Here is a 16,537-nt window from a genome sequence, read left to right on the forward strand (position 1 = left end):
GGGACGGGAGAGCTTGTGACGTGGTGCTGAGGACTTGGCAGGGCTGGTGTCTGAGCCTGGAGAGGGACCTAGGACAGATCAACGCTGGGGCTCTGGAGCCAGGCCTCCAGGGTTCACGCTCTAATTTGACCCCTTCCTGGCTGTGTGATCCCAGGCCAGTCACATTCCCTCTTTGTGCCTCGGTTCCTTCATCTAGGCAATGGAAATAACAATAGTAACTACCTCCTGGGGTTTACCCAAGTCCCTCACAACATTCATGGCACATACTTAATTTTACATTTTGTAAGTAGCCACATTAAAAAACTAAAAAGGAACAGGTGATACTAGCTTTAATAATACACTCTAATCCAGGGGCACCTGGGTGGCTCAGCCGGTTAAGTGTCTGACTCCTGATTTTGGCTCAGGATATGGTGTCACAATCGTGGGGTGTAGCCCCATGTCTGGGCTCAGGGCGAGTCTGCCTGAGAATCTCTCTCCCTCTCTGCCCCTTGCCCACTCATTCTCCCTCTCTCTCTCTCTCAAAATAATAACCTTAAAACAATAATATACTCTAATTCAATATATCCATTCATCATGCAACGTGTAATCAATCTTAAAATATAACATTTTTTACATTCTGGTTTTCTTACTAAGTCTTTGCAGGGCACTGTGTTCGTTACATCGTCAGCACACCTTGCTTCAAACTGGCTGGATTTCAACTGCTCAACAATCACGCATGGCTAGTGGCTATCCTGCTGGTCTGGCCAGCCTTTGGCTCTGAGATCCATGGGGCAGGGCCTTGCCTGGACTCCAGGTATGTGGTAGGTTCTCGATAAATGCAGACTGCACATGTGAAAGCATGGATGCATGGGAGAACAGCAGTCATGCTCTGCAAAGCCCCCGTCTGCTCTCATTTGGCTTCCTCCTCTGTTACGGGGCACACAGCATTTCAGCCATGATGGGGATCAAATCCTGGGTACCCAGTGCCAAATGACCTTTCCAAAGAGAAGGTGAGAGGTGCACTTACGGACCTAGAGGCCCAGAAGGCACCATTAGGAGGACCATGTGAAGAAAGAACGGTGGGGTGGTGAAGATTCATGAGAATAGGCCCCATCCTGGGAGCCCTGGGCCTTCTGCCTGTAGGCAGAGGGAAAGGGGAATGGACGGAAGGCGAGGGGGCTTCTCCCAGAAGGGCTCTCTCAATTTCCTAGGACCTTGGCAGGAGAGGCAAGAGTTGGCAGAAGGAAGACAAGGTGGGGGGACACTTTGGTACAAAAATGTTCCTTTCTGTGCTGAATTTCTCTTCTTATTCCTTATTAGATAAGCAGCAGTGAGCAGTCACACATCACCCTTTTTACACTCAGGGAGGGTGACATTTGTGGGCAGCTGCAGAAGGACAGGGTCCCCTGGTGCCTACAGGGCCCAGAGTGCAGTGGGGGCTCGCTTAAGGAGCCCCAGCTTGTTGGCAGTGGGGCTGGAGCCCAGAACTCCTGTTTCTCATCCTCAGGCCTATGCTTTTGAAAGTTATCTCCTGGCAAAGATGAGAATAAATCATAAGCTCTTTGAAGAGAACCCCGGTATATTAAACAAATAGGTTACTGAGATGCAGTTAACTATTCACTAATGTATTTGCAGAAAATTAATTTTTCATTCCGCCACTCAGAATATTGAGCCTGGCTGTTCATAAATACACAGTCTGACTCCTCCTTGCAAGTTTAAATAAAAAAAAAAAAAAAAAAAAAAAAAAAGAGGACTCTCCCAGTGGATATCTTTAGAGAAACATAATTATAATTTAGTTGACAGATCTCATATCTCGGTGCTGGCGAATAAACCTCCCCTGAATAATTCAAATAATAAATTCTACCCCTTTGGAAAACTGAGCCGATCCTGAATGGAACTGGTTAAGCGCTTCCATCTCCAAAGACACAGCACGTGGCAGCCAGCAAGCCCGTCTCGGATCTCCCTGGGCCCTCCTCCGGTACTGGCTCCAGCCACCAGCCGTGGCGCCTCTGTCCCTCCTCGCCTTCGGCCACGTGCCTACCTCGACTGTCTGTTAGCTCTCTGGTAACCGAGACGAGTGTGCATCCCACAAGGAGAGGCTGAACTTCCAGCGCTGACCACCCCCCGCCCCCAACCACCACACACACACACATGGGCTTCTCATGCTGATCTTGCTTTGGTAGCATTTGGAGTGCCTGGGTGTGATTGAAGGCTAATGTTAGCGGGCTCAGGTCACTGGATGACATCACTGCTCCGGAAGAGATCTGTCCCAGCCACGTGTGGATCACCTGTTCCCCTCACAGAGCAGTTTCTGTAGAAAGGCCTCTTTGCAGTTCACGGGGGCCTCCAGGGAAGGCACGTGAATAGGTTATCTCTGCTTGGAATTCCCGGCGAAGAAACCGGGTACATTCTTGGAAATATAAGTCAGTCCGTGAAGTCTGGGAGAACTTGTAGAACCCTTTCGGGAACAGTCACGGGCCGAAATTCATTACGACATCCAACATCTTAAGGCCAGTCTGTCAAGGATATTTGCCAAGTGGAATTTTCACCCCTGGCTTTTGGTCTCGTAATAAAGCTTTGGGAACAGTTTAAAATCCAGCAAGAGCCACCCTCCCCCCTCCCCCCTAAAATAAAGCAACCCAAAGAAACACAAAAATCTGCCCAGCGCCGACCTTGCCTTGCTTTGGAGAGACGGTGGGGTAGTCTGACCAGCTCCACGCCCAGACTCAGTGTGGACTTCTGAGAGCTGGTTAGGTGCCACGCATGTGTTGGTTCCAAGCTTCAGCCTGATGGCAGATGTCAGAAAATATATACGGCCCTCTCCGTTAACTGAGGCAAGTATGTCTCATTCATCCTGGCTTCTGTCAGAGCCGCAGCGTTCAGGGACCAGGTTTTGCCACATCTTTGAAGAAGACTGGGAAGGCCTACATCCACGACTCTGTGTTGGCCTTCGTATTAGTTTGCTCGGGCTACTGCAATAAAGCACAACCCCCTTGGCTTCAGACAGCAGGAACTTGTCGGTCTCACAGTTCGGCAGGCCAGAGGTCTGAGAGCAAGGTGTTGGCGGGTTGGCCCTTCTGTGGGTTCTGAGGGAAAATCTGTTCTGGGCCTATTTCCTGGCTTCTGGTGGCCACAGGCATTCTTGGCTTGTGGGTGCAGTCTTCCCTCCTATCTTCACATGGTATTCTCCCTGTGTGTTTGTGTCTTCACACGGCCATCTTCTTATAAGGACACCAGTCATATTGCAGTAAGGGCCCCCCCTACCCCAGTATGACCTCATCTTAAGTAATTTAATTTGCAACAGACCTATTTGCAAATAACGTCACAGTCTATTATTGGACATTAGGGCTTTAACATATTTTTTGGAGGGATGCAATTCAGTCCATAACAGCCTTCTCTTGGTCCCCCCATGTTCTCACCGTGCGGGGGTAGGGGCATAGAAGGTGCTCAAAGGATGTGTGCAGTATTCCATCCTATCACTCACCATGTCAGAAACTGCAAAGGGGCAACCTAGAATTACCACCATTCTCTGGTGTGAGGAAAGAACACTCTTTGAATCCCGTAGGATAATAAGAGTAAGCTGTTATATGTGTTCAGGAAGTGCTATTTCATTTCATTTCATTTCATTTCATTGAGCGAGAGATGTGGGGCTTGATCCCATGACTCTGGGATAATGACCTGAGCCGTAATCAAGAGTCGGATGCTCAACTGACTGAGCCACACAAGTGCCCCAGGAAGTGCTACTTTTAAAAGGAGAATCCCTGGTTAAGTAATACAATAATAAAAGCCTCCCATTAAACGTTCTGTAGACCATATTCATTCATTCATTCATTCACTTACTCATTCATTTATTAATTCAATCAGCATGCACAGAGTCTGTTGTGCACCAGACATCTGCTCCACGTGGAAGAAGCAGAGGTCCCATGCAGGAAACTTGGAAACTTGTTTCTGCCAGGCTGGGCCTCTAAGGCTCCTTCTCCAGTGATCTGGCAGAAGTGGGGAGATGCTCAGACTTGAGACCCACTTCCAAAGCAGTTATTCGAACGCCTGAGTGTGAGTACTAAGAAATCTCTATATCTATCTTTACCTTCGATTCCTGACCTAAAAACCATTGTAAATTGGGGTATTGGGAGACTCTTTTGTTGTAACATTTAGTCTCAGCAACAGTTCCTGACACAGTACTCTTAAGACCTTTGCAATTCTCTGCATGATAGGAGCATCTGACAGTAAGCCCCTAAATCCTTTGGAATTTCCTGGGCAATAGAAGCATCTTTTGTCCCAGTGAGTCGACTCTGGGTGGGCTCCTGGATGGGGGTCAGTCATCAGAAAGGCCAAGTCATGATTGGAAGCTTGGAACTTTCAGCCTCCCCTGTGCCCCCCTGCCATCCTCTGGACAAGGAAGAGGGGCTGGAAATAGTAACCCACCATACCTATATGATGAAATCGCCATAAAAGTCCCAACAGTATGGGCTTCAGGGAGCTTCTAGGTTGGTGAACACATCCAAATACAGGAGGCTGGTGCAGCCCAACTCCACAGGAACAGAAGAAGCCCCTACACTTGGGATCCATTCAGACCTCACTGTTCTTTATCCGGTTGATCATCTGTACCCTTTCTCATACGCTTTATTATTTAATAAGCTGATAAATGTAAGTTAAGCGTTTGCCCGAGTTCTGGGAGCTGTGCTAGCAAATGACTGAATCCAAGGAGGGGGGTGTCTTTGGAACCTCCAATTTGTAGCCAAGTTGGACAGAAGTTGTGGGTAACCTGGGCACCTCCTACTTGCTTACTGGCATCTGAAGTAGGGGTGATGTGGGACCAAGCTTTTAAGCTGCAGGGTCTGCGTGACCTCCAGTTCAGTGCCAGCGTTGAACTGGACCGTGGGACACCCAGCTGGTGTCTCAAAGCATTGCTTGATGTGGGAAAAATCCTGCACATCTGGTATCAGAAGAATTGCGAGCATGGCGTAGGGAGAGAGTAAAGGAGACGCACATGGGGTTTTCTTTGCGCACACTGAGGTTCTAAGGCAGTGTTTGGATTTATCTGGTAAGGCAGGTGCGTTGTGTAGAAGGAGGGAAGGTCGAGGACCGCATGTTCTCCAGGCCCTCATAGCTGCCCTGCCTCTCCTGTGGCTCTTCCCAGGGCCTGGATGAAGGAGACCTACCATGATGCCATGCACACCATGGGTCCTCAGTCCCTGTGTGAGCGGAAGCTCTCCCTACCGACCTGCTAAGAGAGCTGAGTCTCAGACAATTCTTTTCTCCTCTCTCCCAAACTCTTGGATAAACGTTTTGTTTTCTTTAGTAGGAACCTTCCTTGATGAGTTGCATTTCCCACGAAATCCTGGGAGGCAGCCACCCTGAAGTCGCTCTCACCATGTGGGGAGAATAATCGCCCCAAGGATGTCTACATCCCAACCCCTGCAACCTGCGTGACATGTGTTACCTCACGTGGCAGAGGGACTTCCCAGAAGTGATGAAGTAAAGGATTTTGAGATGGGGAGTTTTCCTGGAGTATCCAGATGGGCTCAGTGTAATCACAAGTGTGTTTACAAGTGAGGGAGGGAGGAAGGCGGGTCAGAGAAGTCTGGAGGTGGTAGAGGCAGAGGCTGGGGGGTGTGAGTACTGACTTTAAGGATGGAGCCCAGGACGGTGGGTGGCCTCTGGAGCGGGAAAGGACAAGGAAACCGATTCTCCCCAGAGCCTTCCGAAGGAACACTGCCCTCCTACACCTTGGTTTTAGTCCCGTGAGACCCATTTCAGACTTCTGATCTCCAAACCGTAAGATAATAAATTTGTGTTGTTTGAATCTACTAAGTGTGCAGTAACTTGTGCGGTGACAATAGAAAACAGACGCACGCATCAGAGTCCACGCTCCTTGCTTCTCCAAACACAAGATGTCTTCACCGTCATCTTTTGGTTCTATGTGCCATACTTACACATGCCTCTGTTTCGTGCCCTCTCCAGCTTCTCCGATGCCGCCCGCCCCCCAAATCAGGCACAGAGTATGCTGACCTCTCAATCTCCTCAGTATTTTTTTTAAGTTGATTTATTTATTTTGAGAGAGAGAATGAGAATGAGTGGGAGAGGGGAAGGGAGAGAGGGAGAGAGAGAGAGAGAGAGAGAGAGAGAATCCCAAGGAGGCTCCGCACTGTCAGTGCAGAGCCCTACGCGGGACTCAATCCCATGAACCATGAGATCACGACCTGAGCTGAGATCAAGAGTCAGACATTTAACCAACTGAGCCACCCAGGTGGCCCTGAGTCCCCTCCGTATTTTGAAGGGTGTTTCTCGTTATCATATCCCATGCCCACTTGTAGATGAACAAATAAGCAAAAGTCACACCTACTTAGATACTGAGAAGGGCTGGTCTGGCCACGCAGAGCAAAACTGGCTATCTAATGCATCTCCCCAAAGCTAGAGTTCCCCAGGAACTAACTGCTGCTTAATAAGGCTCCTTTCCTGAAATGACGCAGACCTCTGCATGGAACCGCGTGCTGCGGCATGGGGAGCTCGGCAGCTGGCCTCTGTCCACCCGTTATGCAAACATAGGCCTCTGCACCTGCTGCTGCTCAGCCTGTCCAAGGTGTTTCATTTGCGACAAGTCTTTCCAATTAGTCATGTGCGGTTGCCTTGGGCCCCAGGCAATTCCTAAGCCTGAAAGATGTGCTCTTTGAATTCTTTTTTTTTAATTTTTTAATGTTTATTTTTGAGAGAGAGGCAGAGCGTGAACAGGAGGGGCGCGCGCACACACACACACACACACACACACACACACACACACACAGAATCCGAAGCAGGCTCCAGGCTCGGAGCTGCCAGCACAGAGCCTGTCACAGGGCTTGAACCCACAAAGTGTGAGATCGTGACCTGAGCCAAAATTGGCCGCTTAACCAGCGGAGCCACGCAGGTGCCCCTGTGCTCTTTGAATTCTTTGAAATGCCTCCCTAGGGAAAGGCCCACTTAGGAGAAGTCTCCCATCTTAGCATCTTGCGATCATTACCACCTCTGTGTGTACAGCACTTTCTCCTCTGCTTTGCGCTGCTCCCTGGGCTGAGAACTTTCCACGCATCGTCTTATGTATTCTTATGTATTTGCTGGGGCAACTCTTGGAAGTAACACTATTCTTTTCTTCACCTTGCAGAGGCTCAGAGAGGTTAAGTAACTTGCCCAAGGTCACACAGCGAGTTTGTGTCTAGAGCCTCACTGCAAAGCCTCGCTGATCACTGTGAGCCATCAGTCAGCAGCAGTGTGTCCTAGCAGCACAGCCATCACCCGGGAGCCGGTTAGAAACTAGTTGCAGACGTCACTCTGACCTTCCGAATTGGCATTTGCAGTCTAATGAGATCTCTAGGTGTTCAGTGTGCATTAAGGTTTGAGGAGCTCTAAACCGTTATGTGGTATGATCACCCAAGAAAGAAAAAAATAAGCACATATTGGATGAGAGCTTGAATAGCGTGTCTGGGAAGGATTCCTGCAGGTCAAGTGAAAATAGGCTGGAAGGCCTTGGGAGAGGCAGATGAGGCCTCTGGAAGCATTTCATTTAATCCCTAAGCATCTAGCTGCTCCCTCCTCTCTGCCCCTAGCTCTCAGACCAGACAGAGGGGGCTGCTCCCACTGGTTTGCTGAAGGACTGACACAGGTGTTTGTCCTTGTGTGGTGGCCATGGGAGCCGATGGCCTGCAAAGGGCATTAGAGCTATCGGGACCACTCTTGCAAACATCTCAGCCTTAGGAGGAAGGAGTGGGAACTCAGGCAAGCTAGCTAGTGTGAAGGTGGGAGGCGGGTGGGGAGGGAGAGAGAGAGAGAGAGAGAGGGAGAGAGAAAACAAAAGCAAGGTGGGGGAGGGGATGGGTTGACTTGGGCAGGAGGCGCCTTGTGCACCAGAGGAGGTAAGTGAAGGGCAAGTGCTCTCCACAACCAGGCTCCCTCCAAACAGGATCAGGGGGCCCTCCCCATCCCCCCCCCCCAACACTCACTTAGAAGTGAGAGGAGTGAGACTGGTACTTAATCACTCTCCTTACTGCCTTGGAACTCATCCATTTAGATCTTATTTATTTATTTGTTTGTTTATTTTATTCCTCCTTCATTCCTCATCGGATTTAGAATTTGTATTGATAATAGATACTTAATAACCATCATTAATGGCAACAGCACTGATCATTTTCCATTAATGAAATAATACTTATTATTTTCAAAGTATTCCACAGAGTCCCTGGGAGGACAAATGGGTGAGTATTGTATGCGTTCTACAGAGATAAAAGTAAGGCCTGCAGAAGTGTGACTTCATCGGAGGCAGCTTCTGGAGTAGGGGACCGGGCGCAGCCCAGTTCTCCTGAATTCTAGATGCCATCGCTTCCTTGGCATTCCCTCCAACTAACCAAATAAATGTGAAAGCCAAGCCAGCAGTAATGACACAAGGAGATAGGGAAACCGAATGACTCCATAAAAATCTGCTCTTTCGCTCCTTTTCCTGCTTGTGTTCTTGCTAGGACCCACATCCCCACTTTACACATGTCTCAGAAATAGTGTATGTCTTCGTTGTAAGGGACAAGCAGTTCATGATTTCTTTGGAGTCTTCCAGCAAAACAGGTAACATCTAAGGAAGGGCCAGGTGAGGATGAGCAGAAGAAGCCATCCATGCGCATTTCAGATCACCAGACCTAGACACTGTGATGCCAAGACCCCTGGCTCTAAGCAATAAGTGACTTATGGAGGACACCCGGAGGGTTGTCCTTGTTCTGACTGGTTCCTGGATGCCTGAGAGGATGCATACACCAGACCACAATTGTCAGTGAAAACCCCACACCCTGAGCAAAGACAAGACTCTCTTTTCCTTTCTGAGTCTTTCAGATGCTCTGTCTGCACCTACACTCTCTCTATACCTTCAAAAACTCTGTTCTCACTTCCTGCTGGCTCATGTTTGACTTCTATCCTGCACAAAGCCAAGGACCCTCTTGGCTAGTCCTGTGGGTCCTCCCCGCCACCTCCCAGGCCCTTGGACCTGGCCTGCCTGCATCAACAACACTGATCAAATGTGGGCAAAGAGGAGAAGATGCCACAAGCTGATTCAGGAACATTTACCCCAGTGTCATACTTTAAGAGTATTGTGTTAAGCACAATCCATGTTTTATAGCTTTTTTTTTTAAACATATATTTTTGAGAGACAGAATGAGACAGAGCACGAGTGGGAGAGGGGCAGAGAGAGAGGGGGGACACAGAATCCGAAGCAGGCTCCAGGCTCTGAGCTGTCAGCACAGAGCCCGACGCGGGGTTTGAACTCATGGATTGTGAGATCATGACCCGAGCTGAAGTCAGCAGCCCAACTGACTGAGCCACCCAGGCATCCCAGCACAATCCACGTTTCAGATTCACGACTGAGAATCCTGCTTGAATGGTTTACTCTGGTTCCATGGTGGGACTGCCTACATCTGTTCAAAAGTTTTTCTCTCCTTCACACATTCTGAGTGTTTTCTTCATTTTCAAGTCTGTCTTTCTTCTGTGGACACATATATATGTATATATGTTGCTTGGTTGTTTTTCTCAATTCCCAGATATTTCCTGGGTCTTTAAACAATTACCATCGAGGCTGGTTTGGAGACCAGCCTCTAATCTTCAATTAGGAGAAATGCCTTTTGAATGAGTGGGTGAATGAGGGGATGGTTATGTCTGGAATCCCTGGGGATCAGAAGCTGACACTGAATTCCTGAACCCCTCCCTGGGGGCCCCTAAACCGGAGGCTCTCTGACTCCCCATGAAATGCCCTGATTTTCACACCTTGCTCTCCCATCAATGGGAACCTTTGTTTTTACAGGGGTCTTAGATGTCTGCACCCCATGCAGAGTGAGGGGGGAACTTCAGGCGCCTAGGCATGCCATCAGAGATGCTCGGTGACAAATATTCAGAGATGGTGGGATTAGAGTGCCCGTGACACCAGGGACAATTCCGCCAGTGAGCAGAGCTACCCTGCACAAAGATCAGCCTCTCTCCCTCTAAATGGTATCCCTGCATCCTGGGTCGTAGGAGTGGCTCAGCACTCAGGTGGCTCTTTGTTTCTTGGGTTGCAGTTCTTAGGCCCACAGCCCAGAAAAAGAAAGAAAAGAACGCCCAAGCCGAAGGTGTCCTCCCATGTGGTTGGCTAGCCGTTTAATTACAAGGTCCAATCAAACTAATTACACTTTAAGGACCTCAAAGACATTAGGTAATTAAAGGCCACCTTGCTGCCAGGTTCCAGAAATGCAGATTGTTTCTGTCGCAGTCAGTAGATGGGCCACGTGAGTCATGCAGTGAAGAGGTAAAGCTTGAGACCAAGAGTGAGAGGGATCTGGAGACAGCAGATTCTCTAAGGGCTCAATATGGGTTGACGTTTTCAGAGTCAGAAAGCTATTTGAATTTTTTCTTCTGGCAAAATCCATCATGATAGAAAATCTGGTTTCCTCATCAGATTATATGACTGAGCCATAGCTGCTAAGAGCTGAGTTATGTGAAGATGAAATAAGGTAGACCAGCTAATGCAGTGTTGGGTATACAGGAAGTGCTCAATAGATAGTTATTAATATAATATAATATAATATAATATGATATGATATGATATGATATGATATAATATAATATAATATATAATACATATAGTATAATTATAATATAGTAATTGTTTGCTGTTTGGTTTACAGGAAAAACATTCATCAGTGCCCACAATGCCAGACACAGTGCTCAGTGTTGGGGATTCCAGGGACATGCTGTCCTTGCGGATCCTTGGGGTTTCCAATGACAAATGTAACCCAGGCTTAGAGGAATCGCTTCAGGAAACAAAAGCCTTATACTTGGTACGAGACGTGACAGCTCAAGGCCACCTTGTTGCGTAAAGAGAGGTGGTGACAACAGCTATGGGTTCACCCTCAAGCACCCACTCCAGTCACTCTCAGGGGCACTTCAGGGAATAAAAGACATGAGGTGCTTTGAAGATACGACTCTTACTGAGAGACTGGATTAGCACACAGAAAATAATTGTTGAATTTTATATATGCCCTGGCCCATCCAAAACATATCGAACATGGCCTGTGAGGATAAAGTCAGTAGATAATTTTTTTTTTTTTAACGTTTATTTATTTTTGAGACAGAGAGAGACAGAGCATGAACGGGGGAGGGTCAGAGAGAGAGGGAGACACAGAATCTGAAACAGGCTCCAGGCTCTGAACAGTCAGCACAGAGCCCGACACGGGGCTCGAACCCACATACCGCGAGATCGTGACCTGAGCCGAAGTCGGACGCTTAACCGACTGAGCCACCCAGGTGCCCCGATAATTTTTTTTTTAAGTCAGGAAATAAGAAGCCATGGAAGGGAAAATGTGGGTAGGAGAGTCTCTTAGACACCTCTCTGGGCCACCTCACATCTGGGCACCATCTCTCTGTGGGAGGAGTGGGGCAGGGGGCGTGGCCACGGGTTGGCTACAGCTGACATTGTGGCAAATAACTCTGCGTGGTCCATCCAAAGGCCCAACCCGATGGCCCCTTACCCTGCTGTGGGGCTCCCAGTTGTCTCTGAGGCATAAGGCACAGCAGGACAAATGCCATTTAAACCTACGGGGACATGGACATTCCTTGGGCAAATATTGAGCTATTGGGAGATAGGTGCCAGTGGACAAATTCTTCTCCTTTTCTCTCCTCCCATAAGACTTAACAGCTAGTTACTACTAGCTAATATTTGCTTCGAAAGAACAATCAGCTGAACTTGATCACAAGCAGTGCACAGCTTGATACCACACCCTTTTTATTTACGTCCCTCAATCCCTACCTCACTCCCCTTTCCCATACATACATTCCCAGGGATCGCGCTCCTCATTATAAAGGAGAGACCCATATACTTGTGCCTCAGGCTTTGCTTTCTAGGGACTCAGGCGAAGACAGGAAGTTAAGATGAAGTGTGGGAGGGAATGTGTGTGGCCTGCCCCCTAAATGTATGTGGGAAGGGTCTGTTCTTCAGCAGAGGGGCAGCCAGTGGTTCCAAGCTGTGTAGAAGCCAGTGCAAAGAGGTAACCTGATGTGTTATATTGTCTTACCATGCCCACAAAAGGAAAGGATCCTTTTGGTTAAAGAGAAGCAGAGCTCTTTCTTATGCTGAGTCCAGACTGAAATCTCCTTTGTGGGTTCTCAAAAGGAGGCACTGTGTGATGCAGAGACCTCAACCTCACCTTTTATTAGTCTAACAATGAGTTTTGGGGGCTGGATCTTATAACACCCTTCGATGTGGCCTGAAAAATGAATCATCAGGGTATACTCCAGCAAGAGCCTGGAGCCAGAGAGATTGTATTTGAATAGTTAATATCAAGGGTTTTGAACTGGTGTGGCTTGCCGTATGACTCCCGGTTCTGCCACTGACTACATGTGTGACCTCAGGCAAATTAAACTCCCTACGTCTCTGTGTCCTTCATCTGTTAAATGAGTCATGATAAGGATAAATAAAATAATGCATGAAGAGGGCTCAATACGACACTCAGCACATAGTGAGTGTCCCGTAGAAATTACTATGGATGACACTGTTCTGAGACAGTCCCTGGAAGGAAGTCCAGGTACAGCATGGTTCTCAGATGATCTGTCTTAATTCACAGGTATGTGTAGAGTATTTTTAGGTGTAGCTCCTATTTTTTTTTCACCAGTGAGGGTCTCTCTTTGATTTCAAACATTTCAGGGTTTGCATACAGTTGCATCCGTGGTCTGAGAGAATAATACAACGACTTAAAGCTACTGTTTATATTTATATGAATATATTATTTTATTAATGATCATAGCATTTGAAATCCAAAAAGCACACGCAGGCTATGTGTGCAAAGTACTTGGCAGGGCAAATTATCCAAGAAGACCCCTCAAAGTAACCCCTCAAAGTGTTCCATGGTTTGGGGTTCCCAGAGCCAGAGATCTGATCTTTTGATCTTTCAGGCAGTTTGGAGAACACCTGTACTCTAGGCTGTTTGGCTTTTTTGCTTTTACTGGCTACAAATGCTAGTACAGAATAGAGAAATGAAATACAGGGAAAAGAATATTGGGAAGGGCCATGGTAATCACAGGGGTTCCTAAAAAAGAGGCTCTAATTTCTCTTTTCTCTCCCCTTCTTTTCTTCCTTCCCTCCTTCCTTCCCTTCCCCCTCCCTCCCTCTATCTCTCTTTTCTTCCTCCTTCTGGCCCAACCACCCTTCCTCCCTTCCTTTTTCCTTCCCTCCCTCCCTTTTCCTATTTCATTCTATAAATACTCTGTGCCAGTGACTATGCTAATGCTGGAGATTCAGTGGTAACCACACAGAAGAGGTTTCTACCCTCATAAATAAAGCTCAAAGTTTGTAGGGGAGACACATGGTAAATGAATAATCACACAAATGACTGTATATTTTAGGTTGTGACAGATATTTTGAAGGAGGAGCACAGGAAGTGACAGTTTTAATAGCAGGTCCTAGAGTCTAGGAGTCTGGAAAGGCTGACTGACAACAGGTGGGCAACCCCTGGTGGAGAGTGCGCTTACGGATATGTCTCCTCCTCCTCCGACTGCCATGATGGGCATCGTGATCCACAGCTGGGGTGAGGCCACCCTTCATGGGTGTGGGCACAAGCCCCTGGGCCTCTCTAGGAGGCAACGCGCTGTCGTGGAAAGGCCACAGGGTTTTGGAGAGACCCACTCAGGAGCGGTGTGGCTTAGGACAAGCCTCTTCAGTGCTCTGAGCCTCAGGTCTCCCGTCTGTGAAATGGGGTCACAATTCTTCTTTGCAGACCATGGTATGATTAGAAGAGCAAACGCAGGCAAAGCCCCTAGAGAAGATCCTAGCATCGAGGCTCAGTAATGTTCATTCCTTTGACCCTCTTCTTCCCCCTTCTGTGGTATTGCAATGTGGTGACGTCACCTAGCCCCTGCTACTGTAGGAAAAGAGCTCTGCCAAGTGCCTCTGTGTGACCCCTACCAGACCTAGCTTCATGCCTAGTATAAAGCAGGTAGCCACAGCGGGTGCTGCTTACAAAATATCTGATGGAGGAAGCAAACTTGTCACAGTGTCCTTAGGTTCCATGACTAATGCTACAGTTCTCCGAACAGCACGACAGAGATTCCAAACAGACCCTGTAATACATGTAAATGATTTTCCACCATCCTAAATAATAACACAGATTTAATTAAAAAACACTTTAAAGACATCCTCTCAAAGCCGCGGCCCAACCCTCTGTTCCTTTATCAGACTCTCAATTTGCTGACTGGAGTGTGATTTTTGCTGAAACCTCTGAATGGCAAATCACATTTTCATCCCGAAGTGTCAGAGATAAAGCCATGTGAGAGAATGGAATAATTAAAGGCCAAAGAGGTAAACCCAGCGAGGAGTGCCATAGGAAACATGAGTGAGCCAATGATGTTCACAGACTTCTTTTTTTTCCCTTTTGCTGATTACACCAAAGGTCTCGGCTGTAAATTAGAACCGTGTTCTCCTGAAATATTAATCTTTGTCTTAAGTGGAAAAAAAAAAAGTCCATGGTTGATTGTTATAATTGAAACTGCTGGTAAGTGTCCTTGGAAGAGGCAAGTATGGTCTGTCAAACTCTTTGCAGAATATTCTCTACATGGTGGGAAGCCCAAGCTTGCAGTGGGAGCTGACAACAGACAGGGAACCCTGGTGGAGACAGCCCAGGGACTTGCCTCCCTCCTCGGACTGGCGTGATGGGCATCATGATTCACAGCTGTGGGTAAGAGGTCACAGGTGTGGGCACAAGCCCCTGGGCCTCTCCAGGAGGCAGTGAGCTGTCGTGGAAAGGGCACAAGTTTTTGGAGAGACCCATTCAGGAGTGGTGTGGCTTAGCACAAGCCCCTTCAGTGCTCTGAGACTCAGATCTCTTCTCTGTGAAATGGGGGTAGTGAGTTTACCTACAGAGTCCTGAGCTCTTCCCACCTCCATTCCACTTCTTCCATCCATCCTTGCTCCAGCATAGACTGGCTGAGCCCCCTACTTGGAGCCTGGTGCTGCTCTCTGTGGCTGTGTGGGACACAGCAGGAAGACAGACAGACAAGGTTCCTGCTCTCATGGAGGGAGTTCACATAATCACATACACAAGTAGTTATGGAACGTAAGCCAGCGTTGTCCATATTGGTACTCATTCAACCAAATTTCCTTAAGCGAGGTGCAAAAGGCCAAGGTCACGTGGTTGCTGAGGTGAGTGACTGCTTACCTCTGACGGGGTAAGCGCCATCTCTGATGTAACCCTGTATGCCTGGAGCCTAGCACAAACCCGGAACAGCACACGCTCAGGAGAAGTGTATTCAATCAAGAGAATCTGCTCTGGGGCTAGTCAACGACAGCAACCGTGTCTTATCTGCCTCTGCATAGAACATTCCAGAATAGGTTTTAAATTCATTCAGCCAGCATTTTCTGAGACCCACTCATTCCCCAGATATGGTACATGTCCTTTAGTGAACACATGACTGTGTTTCTGTTGGGCAGACAACACCGAGTGCAACTTCTGGGTCCAGTTTAGGAGAAATTGCCAAGTAGTTTCCCAAAATGGCTGTACCAGTCTACATTCCCACCAGCAGTCCACAAGAGTTCCGGTCTCTCCACATTCCTGCCAAATCTTGGTATCGTCGTTTTTCTTTCCTTTTTCATTCTGGTGGATGTTTAGTAGAGCTCGTTGTGGATATATCTTGCATTTCCCCGATGTCTAATAAAGTTGAGCACCTTTTCATGTGCTTACTGGCCGTTTGGAGAATTTCTATGGAGTGCTTTTTTGGGTCTTTTGGAGGGTCAGGAGTTTTGTCTGTTTTGCTCACTGTGTATCCTCAGGGTCCAGAACAATGCCTGCCACAAGTAGGCACTCACAGGAAGGATTTGTTAAATAAATGTGCAAATCCACTTACTTCTACTATCATTTCCTTAATAGTTTTCTTTAAGTCAATTCGCTTTTACTTAAATTAAGTGACTTAGGAAGGTAATTGTATGTCATTCCATAGCTCTGAAATCATGGTTGTAATGTGCAAGTTCCACTTTTTCTGTTACAAGTTAAAATAAATGGGCAACGTTTAATTTTTTAAAAATTCATGTATGTGTTTTGAAAGATCTCCCCCTTCATAACACTGGTGATATACGAGTACATCCCAAATTAAATAAACGGATTCCTGTGAAACAGTCAAGTGCCCATTATATGCTGGCTGTGGCTAGCTCTCCGGTATGCCAGCAGTATGCAAGCTGCGCCCGCAGACCTGGCACAAGGGGGAAACGGGCATTCGGACAATGAGCCCGGGCCAGGTGGCAGTGCTGCGGCCTTTGTGATGTCTTTAGAAGGACCGCCGAGGTGAGGTGACCGAGTGGACAAGAGGCTGGAGGGGTGCCAGACTGGCGAGACGCACAGAGACGTGGAAAGACAAATTAACACTTGACTCCAGTTGTGATATAAAGTCTGGTTTTTTTCAATATTTTAAGAGGCCAATTGTGCTTTACTCCACAGATAAAAAGCTTTAAGTGAGTGAGGGACAAATGACTTGCAGGGGGTTAAGACTGCTAAAATCTTATTAAATGAGCAGGCTTTACATGTCCGGCCCC

The 16,537-nt window shown here is 47.7% G+C and overlaps 1 protein-coding gene and 1 long non-coding RNA gene across 3 annotated transcripts in view; one reads left to right on the plus strand and one right to left on the minus strand.

The window, feature by feature from the left end:
- CLSTN2 (calsyntenin 2) overlaps positions 1-16,537 on the minus strand; it is a 603,610-nt gene that overhangs the window by 52,273 nt on the left and 534,800 nt on the right. The window lies entirely within an intron of this gene.
- On the plus strand, positions 492-5,746 carry LOC144617377 (uncharacterized). Its single transcript, XR_013557781.1, has 3 exons — positions 492-793; positions 3,844-4,032; positions 5,282-5,746. It is a non-coding gene; the product is annotated as an uncharacterized LOC144617377 (long non-coding RNA).

This window comes from Panthera onca, chromosome C2 (assembly GCF_046562875.1).
Source record: "Panthera onca isolate mPanOnc1 chromosome C2, mPanOnc1 haplotype 2, whole genome shotgun sequence".
Classification (NCBI taxonomy): Eukaryota; Metazoa; Chordata; class Mammalia; order Carnivora; family Felidae; genus Panthera; species Panthera onca.